We start from the raw sequence: 26,711 nt of genomic DNA, 5'->3' as shown, positions 1-26,711 counted from the left end.
TCTGGCGAGGTAACAGGCGCACGGTCACGCGGAGCGTCGTTGGGACGCGGGTTAATTAATTGGGGTGTGATGATAGCGGGGATAAATTGGGGAGACGTGAGGAGAAAGGAGAGTTGGAGTCGGGGGCTGGACGAGGCAAGACGTGGAGCAGCTGAAGAAGAGAAGCAGCTACACAGTAGAGAGAGCGTAACGATAGCGGAGCTGAAGAAGAGAAGTAGTTAGCAGTGGAGAGAGCATAGCGACGGTGATAGCAGAGAGCAGAGACGAAGTAGCTAGCAGTGGAGAGAACATAGCGACGGTGATAGCGGAGAGCGGAGACGAAGAAGTTAGCGGTGGAGTAAGCGCAGTGATAGTTGGGAATGGAGGGACAAAGGTGGCGAGCGAGTCGAGTGAAGCACGGCGAGCGAGTCGTGGCGACCAGGATACCGTGGAATGTGGAGGACATGCGGAGAGTTGGAAATAAAGCGGTGTTCGGAGAAAGACAGAAGTTGTCCGAGTGAAATCGAACACTACACAGGTAACAAGCTGAGATTAGGAGCACCCCCTTTAAGAGTGTGCTCCTAATCTCAGCTCGTTACCTGCATAAAAGACACCTGGGAGCCAGAAATCTCTCTGATTGAGAGGGGGTCAAATGCTTATTTCCCTCATTAAAATGCAAATCAATTTATAACATTTTTGACATGCGTTTTTCTGGATCTTTTTGTTGTCATTCTGTCTCTCACTGTTCAAATAAACCTACCATTAAAATTATAGACTGATCATTTCTTTGTCAGTGGGCAAACGTACAAAATCAGCAGGGGATCAAATACCTTTTTCCCTCACTGTACGTATCCACCCTGCTTTGCACAATTTCATTGCTGAAACCAGTGATTAACCTTTACACATATGCCCTGAGTAAATATCACAAAAAGAACGCCTGTGTTATATATTTAGCTAATTTACAGCTGTCAAACCCGGAATGTGAAGCATTCATCTTGGCTTTTAGAAGCTCCGAACGACCACATTTCTCTTACGTTAACCTTTCATTAAACGTTTCCGTTCTTTTATTCAATGTATACAAACATACGTACATTTTATCACGTGGGTTATGTGGAGTTATACCACATTACACTATGCTGGACACTGCTGGATTACACAACCTTGTGAGTGTTGTAGTCACACATCTCTTCTACATAACATATAACCACTATTAACATTATTTTAATTTTCCCCTTCAGGATAATGGGCTGTAACATGGCAATAACATGAAGGTGATCTTTCACGCTCTCTTGTAAATGGGCAGAGAAGTGGAACAGTGGGTTCTTTTGGCCTTGCATGTGCCATAAAACCTGTCGATTCCCTGCCACGGTGGATAACATTAAGGCAAGAGATATCTGAACCAGTCCAGGGGGATCAACCTTGTGTTTCGTTTGTTTTGCAAGCTACAAGTGGAGTGATGGACACAAACATTTCAATGGAACAATAATATCCCCGAGCGGAATAATAATTCCCCTGAGATGAACGATAAAACACGTGTGATGATGGAAACAAATGCCTCTCAATACATCAATCACATCAGTAAGGGTATGTTGATGAAAACATCAGTATTCAGCAGGAGAGAGATTATTTAGTTTAACGCATAGGCTTTCACTACCAATATTATCCAGAAGTAGGTTTACTATCCAACACACTGGTGTGCTGAACTAGTGACGAATTTCCATGTTTTGCTTCCGTGAGAAACCTTACTAATTGGCTGTGTCGAGTGGTGGTGGGTTTAACAACGCAGTTATATTTATGCGATCTAACGCAAAAAAAAACTTCTATTATGGAGAAAGAATATTAAAATATATATCATAGCATTAATGGTAGTGTTGTCGCTCCACATGGCACCCATACGTCTCAAATAGAAACTTTATACAAAAGAGGAAGTTGTGCCGAACGGAAAACAACCCGTGGTTAGTTGTTCACGCATGTGAGAATCTACAAGAAACCGAACTTGTTCCCGAGTCTCCCGCATTTTCGTGGAGAGCGGCCAGGCAGAATCCCCATCTTCCAACAGCGGCAGTCCGGCCCTTTCTGAGCTGGTAACATTAATTCATTGGGGGACACCTTAATACGTGGAGGACAGCAGAACTTGGGTATTTGTTTAGGTCGTCTCACCGCCTGGCTGCAGCCTTCCCGCTGGTGTCTGTGGTCCCTCGCTTCTCCGAGTCATTGTCTCTCTTCGAGTTGACATTACCGGAGGATCATCGATTATCCATCCGGTGGCTTACGGGGAGAGGGTGCGCCGGATTTTCAAATAATCACTCATCATCGTTCTGTAAAATAGCTTATTATTTTGCGCATTCTTGGATGACATGTTTTTAGGTGGTATTATACGGGTTTTTGTTTGTGTTAAAAAGTGTTAACGATGTAAAATTAAGCTGCCGCGGGGTCCACTTTCTGCCCCGGCCTCTCCCCCCCCCTCCTCCTCTCCCCCCCTCCTCCTCTCCCCCCTTCTCCTCTCCCCCTCCTCTCCCCCCCCCCCTCCTCCCCCCCCCTCCTCCTCTCCCCCCTCCTCCTCTCCCCCCCCTCCTCCTCCTCCTCTCCCCCCCCTCCTCCTCTCCCCTCCCTCCTCCTCTCCCCCCCTCCTCCTCCTCCCTCTCCCCCCTCCTCCTCTCCCCTCCCTCCTCCTTTCCCCCCCTCCTCTCCCCCCCCTCCTTCTCTCCCCCCCTCCTCCTCCTCTCCCCCCCCCCTCCTCCTCTCCCCCCTCCTCCTCCTCTCCCCCCCTCCTCCTCCTCTCCCCCCCTCCTCCTCCTCTCCCCCACCTCCTCCTCCTCTCCCCTCCCACCTCCCTCCCCCTCCCCCCCCCCTCCTCCTCCTCTCCCCCCCCTCCTCCTTTCCCCCCCCCCTCCTCTCCCCCCTCCTCCTCTCCCCCCCCTTCTCCTCTCCCCCCCTCCTCCTCTCCCCCCCTCCTCCTCCTCTCCCCCCCCTCCTCCTCCTCTCCCCCCTTCTCCTCCTCCTCTCCCCCCTTCTCCTCCTCCTCTCCCCCCTTCTCCTCCTCCTCTCCCCCCCTCCTCCTCCTCTCCCCCCCTCCTCCTCCTCTCCCCCCCTCCTCCTCCTCTCCCCCCCTCCTCCTCCTCTCCCCCCCCTCCTCCTCCTCTCCCCCCCTCCTCCTTCTCTCCCCCCCCACCTCCTCCTCCTCTCCCCCCCCACCTCCTCCTCCTCTCCCCCCCTCTCCTCTCCCCCCCTCTCCTCTCCCCCCCTCTCCTCTCCCCCCCTCTCCTCTCCCCCCCCTCCTCTCCCCCTACTGCCGAGGCCTACTAAATAACCTCGTGCCACGGCAGATCTCTCGCCTACTTCAGCAGTTTTTTCTTGCTGTGGTTGTCCCACCTGATGACGATTGCTTGTGTTGCGATCGAAACGTCGTGATCTATTATTTTTCTACCTACGTGACTTTACCGAAAGAACCAAAGAGTGTAGAAAAAATGCATATCCTAGTTTAATAAGTTACTGTATTTAATGTACCGTACTTACCACTCCAATCTCGACGACTCTGCATCACGGGTTGATGCATATACGTGCAGTATTTTCATGGTTTAAGTTGTACGTAGCGAATAATGTACTCTTAACAATATTTAACACGGAAATCAAGGGTAGCTTTTCCTTTTGTCACGCACGCGGTGCCGATCGCCGGACTCGTTACGGCCTTTGGAGCGGTTTTGCTGGATCGGCCCGGGACTGCCGGATAATGTTGGAAGCAGCCGGATAATTATCGATCATCAACTGTATTATCAATGATCATATTTGCCACTATACTATACTGAGAACTTTGCTTGGATGTGTGAAGTGTTTTTAAATGGGAATATTAATTTAATTTCATCCGCAAACAATATCCCCATTGTCAAAGAATACGTTGTGGATCCAGATGTTGCGATGGACATTAAAGTGTGAAAGCTAAGACATGTAATCTAATGATTACACCCATTTGTCAATCCACTGCTTGATGAAGGCCTCCAAGCGCAGTATTGGATGTGGTGGTTATCTGACCATACCTTGCCGCGCCAGTCATTGTGGTTTGAAGCCGGGTTGGACCCAGGACCAGCTCCAGATATCACTCGCCACTGATGTTAGCACCTTCGGCTGAGAAGCGAATGTGAAGCACGCATCTTGGCTTTTAGGAGCTCTTTAATGACTTAATTCCTCTTCAGTTGAGCTTTCATTAAAAAGTTTCACTTCCCTTACTCAGCACGTTACACCACACTGGACACTTCTGAATATTGTGAGTCTGTTGTAGTTAACGCATCTCTTCCACACCGAAAGTAACCACCTTTGATGTCATTTTCATTTTCCCCTTCAGGACAATGGGCTGTAACATGGCTATGACGTAAAGGTGGCCTCTCTCTTTCATAATGGGGCAGAGAGGTGGCACAATGGGGTTTTTTTCCCTTCCATGTGCTATAAAACCTGGCGACCTGAGTTCTATTCCCTGCCACAGTGGAAAACACAAACATTTAAATGCAACAATAATATCCCCCAAATGAATACTAATAATAATTATCCTTAGATGAACAATAAAACACGTGAGATTATGGAAACAAACGCCTCTCAATACATCAATCATATGCTGATCGACAAATGTTAAGACATGAGTAAGACTATGTTGACGAAAACAGCATTAAGCAGGGGAGAGATTATTTAAATATATACCGTAGCGTTAATGGTTGTCTTGTAACTCCGTATAGCACCGATAGGTCTCAAACAGAAACTTTAAACTTGATACAAAAGAGGAAGTTGTGCCGAGCGGAAAAAAACACCGGTTAATGATTTCAGTATGTGAAAATTAAAAATAAACCAAACTCGTCTCCCGCACATAGTCGGCACGCGTGGATAGCGGCGAGGCAGAATCCCCATTCATTCGTTGGACGACACCTTAATACGTGGAGGACATCAGAGTTTGGGTATTTGTTGGCGCCGTCTCGCCGCCTGGCTGCTGCCTTCCCGCTCTGTCTGTGGTCCCTCGCGTCTTGAACGACTTCACCACGTGGAGCGGTGGGAGCGGTGATCACGTTCAGGATCCCACCGGCAGTGCGATGACACAGAACCGCAACATGGGCCGTCAAAAGCAAAGGTTTGTCGTGAACACGTACGGCGCTTTTGTCGATCCACTCCCAGATGAGGGCCTCCCCAATATCGCGCGGGGCGTGGAGGATCTTGGACCAATAAGTGTACTTATAAAACTAAACTATTTTTGTCATATTATCAGGTAAAGCCCCCCCACTGAGCTATACGGCTCTTTTGCAGAAGCGAACTGGCTACCACAAATTATAGCTCAGCGAATGTGGCTTATCACGTGGAAAATGTGATCACAGGCAAAAACTCCAGACGCATATTAATTTGGACGTCCTGGAGAAAGATCCACGCAACCACGGGTTTAGAGACACGCAAACTCCAAATATGCAACAGGTGTACAGGGTCGGGATCGAACCCAGGGCAATCCTGCATACCAAGCGAGGTAGTTAACATCTCGCCACCGTGGCACCCACTACGCTGGTTGCAGGTGGGTAAGCTAGTTGTGGGAGCACAGAAGTACGGCACAACAATGGCATTTTCTAAACTGTCCCTCTGCTTCCCGCAACGTAGTACCGCAGCAGTCAATAGCAGCTTGTTTTATGCATAGCAACACATTAGCAACACTACTGAGCATTAAACACACGTGAATAATGCATTAAAACGAATGTTGACAAGTTCACGTATGGTTTTAACGCTCCATACACATGTTTAAAAATAATCAGTACTCTTCTTAAAGTGTGTGCTGTACTGTAACTAACAGCTGAGCTGTGTCGATGCTCCCCGTGGCGAGATGTTAACTACCTCGCCTGGTATACAAGAGGTTGTGGGTTCGATCCCGACTTACGCCTGTAAATTTAGAATTTGCATGTTCTCCTCGTGGTCGCGTATATTTTACTCCGGGTCCTCCGGTTTTCCCCTCCACATTTAGAAACATGCGTTAATCTGGCTGCTATAAATTTCCACATGATAAGCCACTTCGGTGTGGGCCTTACCTGGCAAAATAAATTTTTGAATTTTTTGTTTATAGAAGCAAAACAATGGACACAGAAACGAAGTGACACAAAGGAAGAGGGAAGGGGTTATCGAGACGGGGAGAGCGACACATTCGTTATTTTTAAGACGCTGCAGGGCTCTCGTATTCTCACGTCTTGAATATTGCAGTGCCTCGCTGTCTGGGAGTACTGCATGAGTGACCTCCTTGTAGACTGCAGTCTGTTCAAAACGCATCCCGCCAAGGCGGTCACTCGCACTGCTGTTTGGGATAATCTTTTCTCTGTGTTTCTGTCCCTAACAGTGGCTTCCAGTTCAAACCCGCGTTGAATCTAAGATTTTCCTATTTGTGTTCAAGGTTTTAAATGAGGTTGCTCCACCATACGTGCAGGAGTTCATTCGGCCACACACTGCACTGAGATCTCTCAAATTCACTGATCGTGACCTACTCAGCGTACCGGCAGTGATCACGGGGCTTTTGTGTGTACGGCGCCCAGATTCTGGAATTCCCTGCCATTGAAGGTCAGGAATTCGCAGCCGATGGATATTTTTTAAGTCTCGGCTGAAGACCCCCGAGCTTTGGTTCTTTCTGGCTGCTATAAATTTCCACATGATAAGCCACTTCGGTGTGGGCCTTACCTGGCAAAAGAAAAGAAAAAGTTTTTATTTTTATTTTTTGTTTATAGAAGCAAAACAATGAACACAAAAACGAAGTTCTCCGACTTTGTCTTCTTTAGTGTTTATCTTCCCGGTTACCTGTCACTCATTGCCCTCCTTTACACAGATGGAGTTCTGGGATCCATTATTTTTAGAGCGCGCCTCGTGTATCTAACGTACTGAACTGCATTACGATTACACGGGACCGTACATCACGCGCCACCTGCTGTACACAGCGGCCATTGCATCCCTAGGTGGCGCGAGGTGGCTGTGTGGGGGTTTTCTAATGAATTACCTGACCTGCTCCGGCAAAACGTGATAATCGGCTCGACGGGATCATAATGGGGATGCTGTTTTTTCCTTGTCCCAGGGTACTTTGCTTCTTCTTCCAATTGTGCTATTGACCTGTCTGTCCTCTCTATTTTCGGTGAAGTAGGCCCATTGCCCAAAACATCACCTAGGGGAGTGGTTCATAACGTGGATTGCACGCACCCCCTCGAGGTGCGAGATGCCCTTTCTAGGGGTGCGAGACATGGGCAATTTTTTTTTTAGAATGTAAATCATCGAAACACAAACTAAGCACGTGCACCTAAGTACAACTACTTTGTTTCATCAAACCTCTATGTATTTAATAACATTATAGATTGTTTAACGATTGAGACCCAAAGGGTGGAAGGCTGCAGTAAAGGTTAAGGGCCACTGACTTAGGGTCTACTCGTATCCTGTTAAGGCCAGCGGTGTTTTAAGATGTTGTAGCCGATTAATGAGTGTTCATAAATGTGGGCAATAACACTATCCCCGTACAGAAGAAAACAGCACCTCCTCGTCGCCCACGGGAAGGGAGTTTCACACCATCAGTACGGTAATCCACCAACCCTCGCTGCTACCTCCACAGCCCTGGACTACTGCTGTACTGCATCGACGCAGTACAGCAAGTGTGCAGTAATATAAATCTGTCCCTTGTATATGGGGTAGATTGTTGGCGCCTCGCAGGCGTGGCTCTTCTCTGGGTGCTCGCGTTTTTATCCCCCATGTATAAGCACTCAGTAGTTGGCTGAACATTTAGTCCTGTATATAGAAGACTGCAGAGCTTGGGCAAGTGTTGCTACCGGCCCACCACATGCCAGCCTTCTCGCTTGCCGGTGGTTCATCAGCGACTGCAAGATGCAATTTGCATTAACGGCGCTACGTCAAAAAATAAACCGTTTGTAAAACTATACAAAATCATGGCTAAAGGTCACATGGTCACCAATATGGAATTACCCTGCCAGTCAGTGGGTGGCTGCATGGACATTTGTTTGATCTGCCTGAACGCAACCGTGTGTTCTCTGCGCAGATAAATTAAAGGAGGAATTCGACGAAGCTTGCGAGCAGACCTGGAGCGCTTTCCAAGAGTGGGAGAAGAAACGGGAGGAGCTCATGGACGTGTTCAACAGATTCGCCGACGGCTTGGACAAACTGGAAACAAACGTGAACGACGTACAATTGGCAGGATCTGGCGCCCTTGCAATCGGCGCTGCGGTGACAACGGTGGGATTATTAGCTGCTCCGATAGTTGTTGGTGGTGGCTTGGCGCTGAATGCAGTGACCGGAGGGCTTGCATTGGGAAGTTGTATCGGCAAAGACTTCGCTGAGAAGAGCAGCCTTGAAGAAGTTGACAGAATGCTTAAAGTGGAAGCGCAAAGTCAGAGCGATCTAGAGAAGTGCCTGAATGGATTGAGTCAATCATGCGAAGGGCTCTCTTCGATAAAACCTAAAAATCGTAGGGTCATTGCGTTTACACAAGCGGAACGACGGCTCTACAAAGGCCTCAACATCCCCGCACAAAGTAAACACACGTTCAAGATTCCGGAAAAAAGTTCCGCAAGACAGTGGCAAAGGCAGAGGTGCAGTAGAAACCATGGCTGGTTTTGCCGGTCATTTCGGAAATATCAGCAAGGAAGATATCATTGAGCTCGCAGACCGCGCAAAACCACTTCTGAAATACCGGTTGCTTCCGGTCGTGTTTGGCGTTATCGCCACTGGCATCGCCACGGGATATATGGACTACATACTAAATGAAATTGACCAAGGAAACAAGTCAGAGGTGGCAGAGGGGCTGCGTAACAGGGCATCGGAATTGGAAAAGCAATTACGAGCTTGCAGAAAATAATTCAAACTCACGTTTGACAAGGAGAATAAAAGAAAAAAGTTGTTGTTTTCCGAAGCTGTTCAAATAAGTATTTCAATAATCGGTGAAAGATAAATAATTGTCGATTTACCCCAGGCCTCAATAACACATTTTTCCAGCCAAGTTAATTGCTTTTCGGCGGCCCTGTTAATGAGCTTAATTTGAGTGCAGTCTTTAATCTTTGTCTAGTCCTAAACGCTTGTCGGTAATGGCAGTGACAATGAAATAATTGTTCCCCTGGCCACCGATGAGGACAAGAACACAGCCACTAACATTTTACGAATTATTTGGTGATGCTGCGTAGGCATTGGTGACAAACAAAATTGACAAAAACAAAAAAAGTCAACAAAATTTGTCAATAACAGTGCCTTAATATATGTAATAGACTATTATGGCCCCTCTTCGTAGCATATCAACCGCATTAGAACATCTGATGCTCACATCTCCTTCATGCATGGAAAATTAAAGAAGCCGCAGTGCGGGTATGGACCATATTAGTCAATCACTGCAGTCTGCACTCATTCAAGCAAAAGTTTCCGAATTTTTTTCATGAAGGCTCTCTCGTGGCTAACATACCAAGACCTTGGCACTTATCTCCTGAACATATTGCCATACAGAGGAATAGAATAGCATACAGAGAGGCCAGACATTGGGTGGAGAATAATAGTTGGAGACTGCACTTGTTTTTATATCATGGGGCCTGATGATAATTATTCTAAAACGTTTTACAAGTAGCATTGTGTTTAACTCGAATGTCCCTCAACTTAATCCTTGTCATCCAAGCAGATTGTAATCACTCACCATTGTCAATATATCAAAAGCAGTCGTCTGCTTTCCTACCAGGTTAGTATGTGAAAATAACGTATACAACAGCACAAAACGGTCATAATTTTAAAATGCAATTTGATTACCTGGAGGAAGGCCTTCTCATAACCATCGCCATCTATCATAGTCTGGTAGACTGGAGTGGACACGTGGCTATATCGAGTGGTAATACTCGAGGTGGGTGCAGAAATAATCGTCTGGCTGGCTGAGAAAAAAAAAGCACTTGTCTTGAGTCAGAGCACTGAGCCACTGAGCCAGCGCCACTGAGATCCTAGGCTGAATCTGGATACATCAGCCACCTGATAATAAACTGTGGGTCTCATTTGCCCTGTTGTAGTGAGATAACGTTTCACTCCTGGCATTGCTGTCCCATCGTTTGATGACAATTTGTTCAATTATCGTGGAGATTTTACTCCTAGCGGTTTTATTCTTGTTGAGCAAACTTAATATGAAGGGGTTTGTTTTAAATAGTTGTATCAGTAACTGAATATAAATCTGTTTAGGCTTCGTTGATTATTAACATAGATTTGATAGTGAATTTGTTTAGAATTTCAACGAATTATTTTGTTTATTCTGGCTCTAAGCAAAGATTTGTAAAGTGTCTCAATTTCAGTGGCATTTAAACGCCATTTAAGTAAAACTCAAAATATTTTCCACCATATTTGGTGACGTCACCGCAATTTTATGAATAACACGCGGGTCAGTCTTCCGGAAGATGTTGGCTACCATTGACTTGCGATGAACAATATATTTGACAGTCCTCGTCTTACAAACATTATTCGTTCCTAAGACCCGTGAACGGTTCGTAAGCAGGAACACTATAAATACCCATACGGTCAGTGTTATCTGTGTTACGGTTCAAAGGGAAGCATTATATTCTTGGTTCTTTCGGTAAAGTCACGTAGAAGAGAAACAATAAAATAATAAAAATATAAAACAATAAATTTCCGAACATAGATGGACTCGTCCATCTGAATAACTGCCAAATCGCTCTCTCTGGTGCTAATGTAAAAAAACCCGCTACTTTTTTCAAAAAATAATTGCTGTGGTTTTCACACCTGATGATGATTGCTTGTGTTGCAGTCGAAATGTCGTGATAATTTTATTGTTTTATCTTTTTATTTATTTTATTGTTTCCCTTCTACGTGACTTTACCGAAAGAACCAAGAATATGAATCCCTGCAGTCACGAAAGCTTTAAATCAAATAATAATTATGAAGTATTAGAAAGAGGGTTATCCAGAAGAATAAAAAATAAAGGCGAAATAGGTCAATCACACATAACCAAGATAAAATGTATCCCATAGAGAGAGCCTCCCAACCGCCTTTGTCTCCCAGCAGCACGTGATAGCAAGACATTGGATATGCATGCAGAGGGCATCTCCCCTTGAAAAGAAAAATCAAACACCATGAAGGAATTCCAAACCACCATGGAAGTACTGTAAATACTGCTACAAACATACCTTGATTCACTTACAGAATCAGAACTACAAAAGTGGTACGGTATCAAGCTATAAGAGGTAAAATAAAACATTTTTAACTTCCAAACGGTACAACAGAATACGACTTCAAAAGCCACAACACCCCTCTTTGTGAGAGGCACCGGGAGGGAAGGGGGGGGGATGCCACCGGACAGGTGGAACCCCTCCCTCCCTCCAGAGAAATTATTACAAAATAATAAACACCTAAGGGTAATTTGGAGCATCTGTTTTCCACGGATGAAAAGATTACCTGAGGAGTGGCACAGGAACCAGTCTTTTAGGGTGAGCCTTAACAGATTGCTTAATAAATCAGGACATACACACGTACCCCGGATGAACAACTGCCCCCACAGCAAAGAGCGAAATCAAAGGGAGTCTGGTCCTTTGTGAGAAGGCAAGCCGAGAGGAGATCATTTCAGATATAAACAGTGACACAACACACAGAATTCAGTGCTTCCAACGGCAGGCTCCGGGAACCTGCCCCCCGTGACTGGCACATCGTCAACGAGCTGCATCAGCAGAAGCCACGAGTCTACGAAGTCAACGCAAAGAGTCGAGTACGGCAAGAGACAGAGCAGTACTGCGAGCGACAGAAGAGTACTGCGAGCGGCGAGCTCCGGATCTGGGCCCTGCAATCGACCAAAGACGGTGAGGCTTGCCGAGTAGCCATTCTACACTGACTGACAGCTCCCACCTGGCAGCTGCATGATCAAGGAGAGAGCACGGAGCAGGGAAAAGAGCCTGACCAGCCACCCGTGAGGAAGAGGAGAGCGCCGGCGAGAGCGCCGTGGGTTCGACCCACACTCACACCGACCAGCACCGGCTGGGAACCGAGACAAGAGTGAGGAACGGCGACCAGCAGACGAGCTGCGGGCGCTATCTGACGACGGAATCATCGCGCACCGCCGACGGTGAGGGTCGTGCCGACTCTCTTCATCCAACAGTGGACAAGCAGTTCCAGCTGCCGCCTCAAAGAGAGAGAGCGAGGACGCTGTATGACACACCCACACTAACACACCCACAACGCATCGCCCAACGTCTGCTTAACGCAAATAATTGATCAAGGAGACAAAACCACCAACACACACACATAAAGCACATATCGGGACTAATAATAAGAAGACTAATGATAAGAGTGCGTCAACTATTAGCTGATCATGTGGATACAGTCGTTTAGAAGTATTTTAGTCGTACCAATGAATTAATTGACGAAACTAATTTAGAAACCTACGTTACGAATACAAACACTCACAGGGAGACCATTGTGTTGAAATCTTTCTTTTGATCACAGAATCTTGCCCGCGAATTTATTGAAGCCTTAGCCAATTGATAAACATTTTCTGAAGCAGGCACACTGCCGCACACCATTGTTTCAAGACACTTCGTTAATTGCATAATCTTACCAATGAATTCATTGAAGTGTACTTTTGCCTTCAGGACATGTGTCTTTATTGCCACTCGTATGAATATGTCACATTCATTTTTAAGGACTTTTTCCTATCGCCGTATATGCTCGCGTTACACTGAGGAATTAATCGATTGTTCTGTTACCAAGTTTAACAAACGTAATCATTGAGGGTTAAATGTGCGGATCAATGAGGAGAGCATCTCCAGGAGTACTGTGTTGACAATTCCAAGCATAAGAGTTCGCATATTAGTGTTATGTTTTTGGTTAGAAATTAAAATTGCTTAACACAGAAGTGTCTGAGTGGTTCCTTCCGAAGTTCATGCATAATAATATTCTTAAATATGAGAACTGTATCCTGCAGTGAGATTTGAATTTGGAGACCTGACATAAAAACACTAAGACATAATCAGTAAACGTTAAGGTGAGAATAATTGTATTATCCCGATTGATAATACAACTCTAGACAACGAAGCCGAGCTTAATCAGCATAATTACATCACACTTGCATAACTGCATACAATTAATTGTAGTATCCCGATTGATAATACGACCCTAGACAACGAGGCAGAGCCTAATTATCATAACTGCATGCATTAGCATAATCGCATACATCTGCATAACTCGATACAAGAACACCTCCCTAATTAGTATAAATTATGCACATAATTAGATAAATTAACATACTTTCAGATAATTACACACTTCTCAATTTTCATTATTTTTATTATTATTATTTTAAGACCCGACATATACAACAGCCATCGCTGTCTTTGCGTCGTTGCTACTTGCGTGCCACCCCTGGCCCAAGTTATCTGTGCATTACCTCTGGCCCAATTGATCTTTCCGTTATCCCTGTCCAAGTCAAGTTACCTGCGTGGAGCGTCCTAAATAATAAACCTCTACAGTTCAAGTTGTCCGAGAGTCACTACACATGCAACACTGTAAATAAGGGGCACAATGAGTCACTACAGTCTCATACATATGCAGTTATTGTCCCACACGATCCCTGGACAGAGTAATCAAGGCTGGAGCAAACACTCCGAAGGGAAGAGAGCTGGAGGGTTGGGTGAGCATCAGGTGGGACGGTTAGGCCAGGTGAGGGGAAGAGAAGATGACGATTAGTTGAAACGGAATGCGATGAGGTGCGGCGCTAGGAAGAGGTTAAAAGAGGGAGTGGGAGGCGGAATTCATGGCGTTGAGGGAGAGAGGGAGGACAAAGGTGTGGACCCTTTCCGTGAAATAACGACCCAACCTTGTGAAAAAATAAAAGGGTCAGTCTTCTTTCACATACACACAGACAAAGACCCCTGTATAGCCTTAACAGACTTCATATTCTTGGGTCTTTCGGTAAAGTCACGTCGATAGGTTCAAAGAAAATAACAAAAAAATAACAAAAAACTACGACGTTTCGATCGCAACGCAAGCAATCGTCATCAGGAGAAAAAAATAGCGGGAAAGCTGCTGAGGCAGGCTGTTTTAAAGGTTTGAAATGGGTGTAGCCAAAGGGTTATAAGCGAAGTGGGCGGGGCTAGTGATGTTAAAGTGAGAAATTTGCATGTCAATGTAAGGTAGGAGAGCTACCTCCACGACGACGAAGCTGCGGAGGTGGCCATTGTATTGAGAGAGATTAGCATGTCAATGTAAGATCGCAGAATCACGAGCAACGGTGGCTGTGTTAGTGAGGACCTACTTAATGATGGTAGCTATACCAAAACAGACTTAATAATAAACATTTATTTGTAAGGCGCCTTCCACTAATGTCTCAAGGCACCTTGTAAGATTAAGGTTAAGGAAAGGCCAAGAGAGAAGGAGAGCTACATAGAATAAATGGTATTAAGAAAATGTATTTATAGACGTGACTTAAAAGTATCCACATTAAATTTTGATTTAAAGCTTTCGTGACTGCAGTAATTCATATTCTTAGCTTTTTCGGTAAAGTCAACGTGACTTTACCGAAAAAACTAAGAATATAGTATCCACATTGTCGGTTAAACTAATTTCCAATGGTAGGGAATTCCACAACCGTGGCGCAGATACAGCAAATGCCCGCAGCTCGAGAAGCTGCATTAGCAGCTCGAGAAGCTGCATTAGCAGCTCGATCAGCTGCAACTCCAGCTGCAACAGCAGAAGGGGGTGGAGTGTGGCAGTGCAGGAAGTGATGGTAGAGAAGGCAGTGCCATTACATGACCCATCAGAAAGTTCACACAAGCACGTTGACCTTATGGTATCTCAAGCTTCTCGCGACAGAGCTCTAGCCCCTCGTGCAGACTGTGCATCTCCTGCTCCGTGGCCTGGTGTCGCTCCTGCAGTGCCTCCAGCTCCCGATGTGCCCCCGTGCACTTTTTTCTGTAGAGACTTGGCCATGCTCTGCCTGCCACAGCTGCAACTGGAGTTCCGACATTGGCCTCCGAACCATCCACGGGCACCGCTTCTGTGCACACGGTCTCCCCCGGGGCTCGCCGCGGCACCGTCGCCAAGAGAACTCCCCTACTCGTCACGTGCGTCATCAGGGGTAGCGTCCCTGCCGGCAGCGGCGGTGTCCGGGCCTGCGCTCTGCCGCGACGCCAAAGAGTCTCGTGAGGTTTGCAGGCCATTCGCCACCTCCTGTTCCTCCATGCGGGCACTTTGGATCTCCTTGTGCAGGCAGTGTAGCTGCTGCATCAGGGAATCACGGCCTGCAGATCCTCGCACTCTGCCCTCAGTCCGTGGCACTCTCCCTCCAGCCTCTCCCCGTGGCCCCAGAGGCACGGGGAGTCCATGAAGCAGTGCTCAGTGCCGCGCGGCCGCTCCGAATCCAACTTGTCCCGTTGCTGGCGTAACAGCTCTGTACGCAGGTGGCCCAGCTCCACCTGCAGCATGGCGATGTCGTTCTCGCGCTCGGTGGCCGTGTCCTCGAGCACGTGGCGCAGCGTGCACGCCTGCTCCAGCACCTGTTGCGCGTCGTCACTTTAAGACGTTCTTTGTTCAGGTTTGTTGCGGTTGCACCCGAGTCAAGAGCCTCACGACTCACAGGGCTATCTAACCTATATAATTCATTTTTTGTCTGTCTGTCTGTGTACGCTCGCTTGCGGGGGATTTGGCTCTCGGACCGCGGGGTTCGCGTGGAAATTTTTTTGCCGGGCGGCGCGCCCCAGGCCCCCCGCTCGGCATAGGCTGTTCCGTTTTGCCGTCCGTCGCCTTTAAAGTTGTGTAATTAACGTTTTGGCGCGGTTCATCTTTATTTATTTATTTACTTTGCCGACCTGCTCGCTGCTGCGCATGCGCGAAACGCCGTCGCCGCAGGGGGGATGCCGTTGCTCATTCAAAATGCAAAAAATGTACACGCGACGCTGAGGTAAATTCATCAAAGTGTCACGTCCTCTTCCCTCCCCCTCCACCCCAATGTGCGCACTAACTATTATAGGCTCGGTAGATACTAAAATTATAGCGATTAAATAGGATTATTGTAGCGCGGGGGGGGGGGGGGGTGGTAGCGGCCCAGGCCCCAGCCTCGGCCGGCCGGGCAATCTAGGCGAGGCCGGAGGCTTTGCACGGGACTAGGCCTCGTCACGGCAATCTGATAGGTGAGTACTTTGTGCTATATAGTCGATATCTATACTGCTAGTAGCGGGGAAATATATATTTTAAAACGTCTGAAAACTTAAAAATATAACTTACAAATGAAAAGATAACTCATTCTTTTAAAATAAAATAACGCGAGCGCGCCAAGAATCGATTCTTTAAATCGCGCAAAGGAATCGAAGCTTGTAGATTCCTTTAGAATCGGCCTATTCCCGTTTAATATACAGTAAGCTTTTATTTAAAGCTTTCGTAACTGCAGGGATTCATATTCTTGGTTCTTTCGGTAAAGTCACAACGTAGAAGGGAACCAATAAAATAATACAAATATAAAACTATATTATTTTATTGTTTCCCTTCTACGTGACTTTACCGAAAGGACCAAGAATAACAAGTAAGTTGGTTGTATGTCGGCAAGTATGCTAAACATTTCGAACATACACACACACATTTCTCTTTCATATGTAAGATAGATAGAGTCAGCATGTACTACTGTAGTGAAAGCTGTGATCATAGCAAGATACCACCACGGTCAGCATGCACTGCTGTAGTCATAGCAGGATACCACCACAGTCAGCATGCAATGCTGTAGTCATAGCAGGAACTATCACAGTCGGTATGCACTGCTGTATTTAAAGCAGGTCCCACACAGTCAGTGTGCACTGCTCTGTAGTCATTGCAGGTACCACCACAGTCAGTATGCACTGCTGTAATCATAGCAGGTACCATCCATCACAGTATGCACTGCTGTAGTGATAGCAGGTACCACCACAGTCGGTATACACTGCTGTAGTGATAGCAGGTACCACCACAGTCGGTATACACTGCTGTCGTGATAGCAGGTACCACAGTCGGTATACACTGCTGTAGTGATAACAGGTACCACCACAGTCAGTATGCACTTCTGTAATCATAGCAGGTACCACCACAGTCAGTATACACTGCTGTAGTAATAGCAGGTACCACCACAGTCAGTACACACTGCTGTAGTGAGAGCAGGTACCACCACAGTCAGTATGCACTGCTGTAATCATAGCAGGTACCACCACAGTCAGTATGCACTGCTGTAATCATAGCAGGTACCACCACAGTCAGTATGCACTGCTGTAATCATAGCAGGTACCACCACAGCAGTATGCACTGTTGTAATCATAGCAGGAACCACCACAGCAGTATGCACTGCTGTAATCATAGCAGGTACCACCACAGTCAGTATGCACTGCTGTAATCATAGCAGGCACCACCACAATATGCACTGCTGTAATCATAGCAGGTACCACCACAGCAGTATACACTGCTGTAATCATAGCAGGTACCACCACAGTCAGTATACAAAGCTGTAATCATAGCAGGTACCACCACAGCAGTATGCACTGCTGTAATAATAGCAGGTACCACCACAGCAGTATGCACTGCTGTAATCATAGCAGGATACCACCATAGTCAGCATGCAATGCTGTAATCATAGCAGGTACCACCACAGTCAGTATGCACTGCTGTAGTGATAGCAGGTGCCACCACAGTCAGTATGCATTGCTGTAGTGATAGCAGGTACCACCACAGTCGGTATACACTGCTGTAGTGATAGCAGGTACCACCACAGTCGGTATACACTGCTGTCGTGATAGCAGGTACCACAGTCGGTATACACTGCTGTAGTGATAGCAGGTACCACCACAGTCAGTATGCACTTCCGTAATCATAGCAGGTACCACCACAGCAGTATGCACTGCTGTAATCATAGCAGGATACCACCATAGTCAGCATGCAATGCTGTAGTCATAGCAGGATACCACCACAGTCAGTATACACTGCTGTAATCATAGCAGGTACCACCACAGCAGTATGCAATGCTGTAGTGAAAGCAGGTACCACCACAATATGTACTGCTGTAATCATAGCAGGTACCACCACTGTCAGTATGCACTGCTGTAGTGATAGCAGGTACCACCTCTGTCGGTATGCACTGCTGTAGTGATAGTAGATACTGCTATCAATTTGGTAGCTACTGATATATAGAGTTAGAGATGCTAAAACAGTCAGTATATACCACTACAGTCAGACAATACTGCTACAGTCAGTATATACTACTATACAGTCAGTACATGCTACTACGGTGAGTAGCTACTGGAGTCAGTGGATACTACTATAGAGTGAGTAGATACTGCTATCGAGTTGGTAGATACTACTATAGTCAGTGGATGCTACTATAGAGCCGGCAGATACTACTATACAGTTAGTCGTTACTGCTATAGAGTCGGTAGATACTACTGTAGGCTCAGTAAATACTACTACGGTCAGTAGTTACTGCTACAATCAGCAAATACTACTACACAGTCAGTAGCTACTACTGGCTCAGTAGATACTACTGTACACTCAGTAGATACAACTACAGAGTTAAGAGATACTACTTACTCTGTTGTATGTAGGGTGTGTAGGTATAGATACCTACGCGGGGGTACATATATTTTTTGAGGGGGGGGGGGGGGTGTCCACAATTTTCAGAAACCTTTTAGATCAACTATTTACCCCACACTTTCTATTACTTTTTGGACTTTTGCAAGCCTCTTTTAAATTTCATAATAAAGGTTTTTGGGTTAGATCGCGTTTATTTATAAATGTGTCGTAACCCTCCACCACCCGACACGGCCAATCAGCAAAGAAAAGTGTCACGTTGACAAAAGACAAATAATTCACTACTTCAGCCCACCGGTGTGTTGAAGAGTTAATCCACATTTACAGTTTGAGTACGACGTTTCGCTGGTAAATACTTCCAGCATCATCGGGCAATTCGCCAGAATGGTAAAGCCCTCGCTTGCTCCCGGTTTTATATAGAGCAGAAGAGTGACGTCATCACTTAACTCATCAGGTGCAGTGATTAGAGGCGGAGGGGGGGGGGGGTAATGTAATTATATAATCGATTAGTAATCAGTCATTGGTTATGATTAGTAATGAGTTGTAGATTAGTAATTCTTTAAATCAAAATGTAATGTGTATTATTTAATAATACGCTTCCAGGCCGCACTGAGCCGGTAGCTGTCAGAGCGATTAAAGTTATTCTTGTTCCTCTCAATTTCAATGGATTCTCTAATTAGTCTTTGCCAGTAATAATTAGTTTTACACACCACTGCAACATTGTCAAAATCAATTGAGTGTCCTTGTTGACAAGCATGTTCTGCCACTGCCGACAGTTGTGTTTGAGATAATTTAATATTTCTCTGATGTTCTTTTAGTCTTACGCTGATGTTACGTCCCGTCTGCCCAATGTAGCAGCTGCCACATGAACAATTAATCCGATATACACCTTCTGTTGATAGTTTAGGTAATGCGTCTTTAGTGCAAGATACTAGTTTTTGAATTTTGTGTACTGTACCAAATCTTACTGTAATGTTTTGCTTTTGCAAAACGCGGGCTAATTTGTCAGTTACTCCTGAGATATATGGAATTTTTATTGTTTTAACAATCTGGTCGCTTTCAGTAGTATTGCTTTGCGATCGTGATTTGGCATTCAGTGCTCTGTTAATTTGAGCATTATTATACTTTTCTTAAAACCAGAAAATTGGAGAAGCTTCGCATTAAGCGGATGAAATTGATATCTTCACTGGCGTTCCTCAAAAGGTGCAGAGATTCAAAGGTAATACCAAACGCAGTTAAAATAACACATCACATAAAGTCTTCTAAAGCTAACCAAATACTACACAAAGCTAGCGAATTATTATTAATAGAGAGAATACAGCACAATAGGAGTGAATTATCTTACATTTCGGAATCGCTAAAGCAGTTACACTTAGATATAAGCAATAGTGTATCTATGCATTATTGGAATATAATCGATAACATAACACAACAATCGGCTGATAATGTGTTTAAACTAACAAAAACTAACCAAATTAATAAATTTTCTAGACTACATAATAAACAAATCCCTACTGAAACCCAAAAATGTAAAAACAAAACTGTACTGAACTTGACCAACACTGTATTAACCGGTGACATGGTCTCTATCCTTTCTAAAGGCCTTAACTTTGCCGTTACCCCACGCACAATTCCAGTGGATGAGATAATTGCTGAGGTAGAATCAGCAGTTAGACTCCTTCCACATAATGAGGCAGAGATGACTAGACATGAGGTTGCTAAAATAATTGAGAATAACAAAGTTCCAAAAGTAAATATTAGCTCTAACGAGGCAAAAGCCTTAAGAGAGCTGCGTGTAAATAAGGATATCCAAATCCTAGCAGCTGATAAAGGCCGCACTACTGTACTGATGTCACGAGCCGATTATGATAATAAAATTAGAAATTTACTAGAGGAAAGTACCTACATTAAAATTAAACGAGATCCAACTAATACTTTAGAACGTAAGACCACTGCAATAATTGCAAATTCATTAATCCCTAAAAATGAGCAATACCTAATTAAGCCAAGGGCCTCAAAACCACCTAGACTTTATGGGCTACCAAAGATTCATAAAATCGGCATCCCATTACGACCCATAGTCAGCACAATTGGCTCTGCCACATATCAATTAGCAAAATATATAACCAAACAAATACAGCCCTACATCGGTAAGACATCTTCATTCATAAAAAATTCAGAACATCTTGTAAATGTGATTAAAGATATTAAACTTACTCCTGATGATATTCTGGTAAGCTTTGATGTGATTTCTCTATTCACTAAGGTTCCAGTGGACGAATCGCTTAAATTACTTGATACACTAGTAAAGAATACCAGTTTACAAAAAGATATTCCGAAACTTGCTGGCCATTGCTTAAATAACACTTACTTCTTATGGAGAGGGGATTTCTTTAAACAAAAGGAAGGAGCAGCAATGGGTTCTCCTTTATCCCCTGCTATAGCAAATTTGTACATGGAAAACTTTGAAATAAGAGCACTTGCCTCGAGCACATTAAAACCATCCTTTTGGTTTAGGTATGTGGATGACACTTTGGTTGTCTGGCCACATGGTAAAGATACACTTAATGATTTTCTAAATCATCTCAATGCACAAAACCCGGCCATCCAGTTCACCATGAAAATGGAGGTGAATAATACACTCCCATTCCTAGATATTTTGCTTGGACATGGCCTAAACGGTAAAATAACACACAGCGTTTACAGAAAGCAAACGCACACTGATGCCTATCTGAATGCAGAATCACATCATCATCCAGCTCAAAAATCCTCTCTTATTAAGACGCTTGTGCATCGGGCGAAAACAGTGTCAGATGGTGAGAGTCTAGTGAGAGAGATTAAACACGTTAAAGACGCACTACGACAGAATGGCTACAATAATGCTCAAATTAACAGAGCACTGAATGCCAAATCACGATCGCAAAGCAATACTACTGAAAGCGACCAGATTGTTAAAACAATAAAAATTCCATATATCTCAGGAGTAACTGACAAATTAGCCCGCGTTTTGCAAAAGCAAAACATTACAGTAAGATTTGGTACAGTACACAAAATTCAAAAACTAGTATCTTGCACTAAAGACGCATTACCTAAACTATCAACAGAAGGTGTATATCGGATTAATTGTTCATGTGGCAGCTGCTACATTGGGCAGACGGGACGTAACATCAGCGTAAGACTAAAAGAACATCAGAGAAATATTAAATTATCTCAAACACAACTGTCGGCAGTGGCAGAACATGCTTGTCAACAAGGACACTCAATTGATTTTGACAATGTTGCAGTGGTGTGTAAAACTAATTATTACTGGCAAAGACTAATTAGAGAATCCATTGAAATTGAGAGGAACAAGAATAACTTTAATCGCTCTGACAGCTACCGGCTCAGTGCGGCCTGGAAGCGTATTATTAAATAATACACATTACATTTTGATTTAAAGAATTACTAATCTACAACTCATTACTAATCATAACCAATGACTGATTACTAATCGATTATATAATTACATTACCCCCCCCCCCCTCCGCCTCTAATCACTGCACCTGATGAGTTAAGTGATGACGTCACTCTTCTGCTCTATATAAAACCGGGAGCAAGCGAGGGCTTTACCATTCTGGCGAATTGCCCGATGATGCTGGAAGTATTTACCAGCGAAACGTCGTACTCAAACTGTAAATGTGGATTAACTCTTCAACACACCGGTGGGCTGAAGTAGTGAATTATTTGTCTTTTGTCAACGTGACACTTTTCTTTGCTGATTGGCCGTGTCGGGTGGTGGAGGGTTACGACACATTTATAAATAAACGCGATCTAACCCAAAAACCTTTATTATGAATAATATTGGTCGCGAAAGCCTACGTGTTAAACTCTTTTAAATTTGTTGGTGGTGAAATGGACAAACGGCCCACCGGGCTTTCACAATATCTTAGTATCTGTGTATGTATATGGAAGGTTTTTAAGAGTAGTTCTAAACTATTTTTGACCCGGGCAACGCCGGGTACTTACCGCTAGTCTTATAAAAGTCTCCGCGTGCGCGCGCTTGCGGGGGATTTAGCTCTCAAACGGTGGGGTTCAAGTCCGACAAAAATTGCCGGGTGGCATGCCCCGAGCCCAGCCGTGAACTTTAAATCAGTTTAATTAGCGATTTAGTGCCATTCTTATTTTAATTATTTACTTACCGCACGAGCTCGACCGTACCAACTGATGCCAATTGCGTGCGGGGGTGGGCGGACCCTGTCACGTGATGCGCGTTCAGTCGAGCTCACGGCCACAACATGGCACTCTGTCACGTGAGTACTTTGTGCTATAGAGTCACTAAATATACTGATATACAGTCAGCATGTACTCCTGTACAGTCTATAATACTGCTATATAGTCAGCATGTACTACTGTAGAGTCTATAAATACTGCTTTAGAGTCAGCATGTACTCCTGTAGAGTCTATAAATACTGCTATAGAGTCAGCATGTACTACTGTAGAGTCGATATCTACTGCTATAGAGTCAACATGTACTACTGTAGTCACTATAAACACTGCTATGGAGTCAGCATGTACTCCTGTAGAGTCCATAAATACTGCTATACAGTAAGCATGTACTACTGTACAGTAGATATATACTGCTATAGATTCAGCATGTACTACTCTACTCATAGCAGGTACCACCACTGTCGCTTTCCCTGCTGTAATCATAGCTTACACCACAGTATACATGCACTGCTGCAGGGAAAGCAGGTACCACCACTGTATGCACTGTTGTAATCATACCAGCTACCACAACAGTATGCATGCACTGCTGCAGGGAAAGCAGGTACCACCAATATATGCACTGCTGTTATCATACCAGGTACCAGCACATTCAGTATGCACTGCTGCAGGGAAAGCAGGTACCACCACAGTATGCACTGCTGTTATCATAGCAGCTACCACCACAGTTAGTATGCACTGCTTTTGTAATAGCCGCTACCACCACTGTCAGTATGCACTGCCTTTGTGATAGCAGGTTCCACCACAGTCACTAGGCACTGCTGTAGTGATACCACAAACCACCACAGTCGGTTTGCACTGCTGTAGTTCAAGCAGGTACCACCACAGGCGGTGTGCACTGCTGTAGTGAAAGCAAGTACCACCACAGTCGGTATGCACTGCTGTAGTCATAGTGCATACCGTCGTGGTGTGTGTGCGTAAGTCCATGTATGTGTGCGTAAGTCAATATGTGTGTGATGGGGCAGTTGTGGAGAGAGTGGAGAGTTTCCTATACCTGGGCAGTGTACTTATGACTGGCTCCAGTTTAACAGCAGAGGTCTCACTCCGAATCAGTCGAGCGGCAATATCTTTTCATCGGTTGCGTAACGCTGTGTGGAAGCTACCTGGTCTGTCGCTCCGCACTAAGCTTCAGGTCTTCTCGGCCACGGTCATTCCCTCCCTTCTCTACGCTTGCGAAACGTGGACCCCCCTAATGGAACATCTTCGCCGGTTAGAAACATTTAGGCTGGCCTGCCTACGATCCATCCTGGGTTTAACCAGACTGGATTGTGTGAGGAGCTCACAAATCCTTGAAAGATCTGGGCAAGGTCCCATCGGTGAGCTCCTCCGGCGGGGAAGGCTGCGATGGCTGGGTCATGTAGCCCGCATGCCCAGCCACCGCATGCCAAAACAGCTTTTGTTCGGCCGGATTTAGGGGGCTAAGCGGGCGCGGCACGGGCTAGAGAAGAGATGGAGTGATGTGGTACAGGAGGACGTGGAGCTGAGTGGACTTGCCGATGACTGGTACCAGCGGTGTCAAGATCGGCCTCTGTGGAGGAGGTTCGTGAAGGACGCTACTGGGCAGTTGGAGGTAGTCGCCCTCCAACAACAACGGAGGGCGGAGGAGCGACGCTCAGAACAACGAGCGGAGCGCCGGGTGGCTAAAGCACAGCAGGTTGGCACAGTAGGGGGCACAGGTGGTGCATCAGCCAGTCATCTCAGTCAGTCGACCCGTGGCACCTGGGTCTGCCCCGTGACCTCCTGCCAGCGGGCGTTCGACACTTCACGTGGCCTCAGGGTGCACATTGCCTGGCACAAGCGTCGTGGTGACGTCACCGCCACTTAGTGGCGAATGGCGGTTGTTGTTGTTGTGGTGTGTGTGTAGAAAACTACTCATTTTTAATTAAGTTACTTCTTTCACAGTAATAATGCCTGCGTCTAAGTCCATGTGTGTGTGTGGGTCGATGTGCATGTCTGCGGCCATGTGTGTGTGTGTGAGTCAATGTGTGTGTGTGTGCGTCGCTCCATGTCAGTCAGTGTAAGTACATTTCTTTCTTTGTGTGTGTTTTTTGGTCCATGTGTGCGTGTCAGTCCATGTGTGTGTGTCTGTACGTACATGTGTGTGTGTGTGCGTACGCCCATGTGTGTGTCTCAGTCCATGTTTGTGTGCCTCTATGTGCGTGTATCAGTCCATGTATGTTTGTGTGGGAGTCTATGTGTGTCAGTCGATGTGTGTATGGCAATGTGTCTATGTGTGACAGTCCATGTGTATGTGTGTGCGTCGATATGTATGTGTGTGTGTAAGTTTATGTCTGTATGTGTGAGTCGATGTGTGGCTGTCAGTCGATGTGTGTGCGTGGGTCCATGTGTGTGTGTAAGTCCCTGTGTGTGTGTCTGTAAGTCCATATGTGTGTGTGTAGGTCAATGTGTCTGTAAGTCTATGTGTGTGTGTCACTCGTGTGTGTGTAAGTCAATGTGTGTGCGTGACTTGATATGTGTGTGTCAGTCCATATGCATGTGTGTTCGTTGCTGTGTGTGCGTGGCTCCATGTTAGTCAGTGTTAGTCCATTTCGTTGCGTGCCTGTTGGTCCATGTGTGCGTGTTAGTCCATATGTGTGCTTTATTCACTTGCTCAGGGCCTATGATACCATCATTAGGCCTGGGCTCTGGGTTGCTCCTCGTACTTTTCGAGTCCCTGACCCTCTGCTCACGATCCTTAAGGACCTTCATGATGGTGAGTGGCCCCAAATCAAACTACGTGGCCGTGAATCAGAGCCACTCCCTGTACATCTTGGGGTGCGACAGGGATGTCCACTGCCTCCCACATTCTTTTACATATATTTGGACCACGTACTTCATTAAGCCTTCAATGCCTCTACCGGAAGAATTCACATCTGGTACAGATACAATGGGAGCCTCATCAATGCCCGGGTGCGGTCAATCGATGGCTCCCTATTGGTCAACCACGTTATGTATGCCGATGATCTGGTAATTAATGCTCACTTAGAAGAGGAGTTGGACGCACTGCTGCTCAACCTGGAGCTTGCCACTAAGAGGTGGGGCCTTACCATCAGCCCCACCAAAACTAAGCACCTGCCTGGGTATTTTTTGCCATCGGACAATCGACCCCCATAACTCACAATTGGTGATGGGCCAGTTGTGGAGAGTGCAAAGTTTCCCATACCTGCCCAGTGTACTCATGACCGGCTCCGGTTTAACAGCAGAGGTCTCACTCTGAATCAGTTGAGCGGCATTATCTTTTCATCGGCTGTGTAACAGTGTTGAAGCTACCTGGTCTCTTGCTCCGCACGAAGCTCCACGTCGTCTCGCCCACAGTCATTCCCTCCTCTACGCTTGCGAAACTTGGACCCCCCTAATGCAACATTTTCGCCGGTTACAAACATTTAGGCTGCCCTGCCTACGATCCATCCTGGGTTTAACCAGGCTGGATTGTGTGATGAGCTCACAAATACTTGAAAGATCTGGACAAAGTCCCATTGGTGACCACCTACGCCAGGCAAGGCTGCGTTGGCTGGCCCATGTAGCCTGCATGGCCAGGCAAGGCTGCGTTGGCTGGGCCATGTAGCCTGCATGCCCAGCCACCGCATGCCTAAACACCTTTTGTTCCGCCGGATCGAGGTCTCTAAACGGGCGCGGCACAGGCTACAGAAGAGATGGAGTGATGTGCTACAGGACGATGTGCAGCTGAGTGGACTTGTCGATGACTGGTACCAGCGGTGTCAAGGTCGGTATCTGTGGAGGAGCCTCGTGAAGGACGCTACAGGCCAGTTGGAGGCAGTCGGCCTCCAACAACAACGGAGGGCGGAGGAGCGACGCTCACAAGAACGAGCGGTGCACCGTGTGGCTAAAGCACAGCAAGTTAGCAGGGTACAGGGCACAGGTGGTGCATTTGCCAGTCATCTCAGTCGACCTGT

The 26,711-nt window shown here is 45.9% G+C and overlaps 1 long non-coding RNA gene across 1 annotated transcript; it reads left to right on the top strand.

Moving 5' to 3' along the window:
• Positions 1-3,585: 3,585 nt before the first annotated feature.
• On the top strand, positions 3,586-12,853 carry LOC142930088 (uncharacterized). The gene is made up of 2 exons (XR_012946052.1): positions 3,586-5,089; positions 8,015-12,853. It is a non-coding gene; the product is annotated as an uncharacterized LOC142930088 (long non-coding RNA).
• The last annotated feature ends 13,858 nt before the right edge of the window (positions 12,854-26,711 follow it).

The sequence above is a fragment of the Petromyzon marinus genome, chromosome 36 (assembly GCF_048934315.1).
Source record: "Petromyzon marinus isolate PM22_M1 ecotype Great Lakes invasive population chromosome 36, UKy_Petmar_22M1.pri1.0, whole genome shotgun sequence".
Taxonomy (NCBI): Eukaryota; Metazoa; Chordata; class Hyperoartia; order Petromyzontiformes; family Petromyzontidae; genus Petromyzon; species Petromyzon marinus.
The sequence above is the reverse complement of the archived record's forward strand: the minus strand, read 5'-3'. Positions and strand labels throughout refer to the sequence as shown.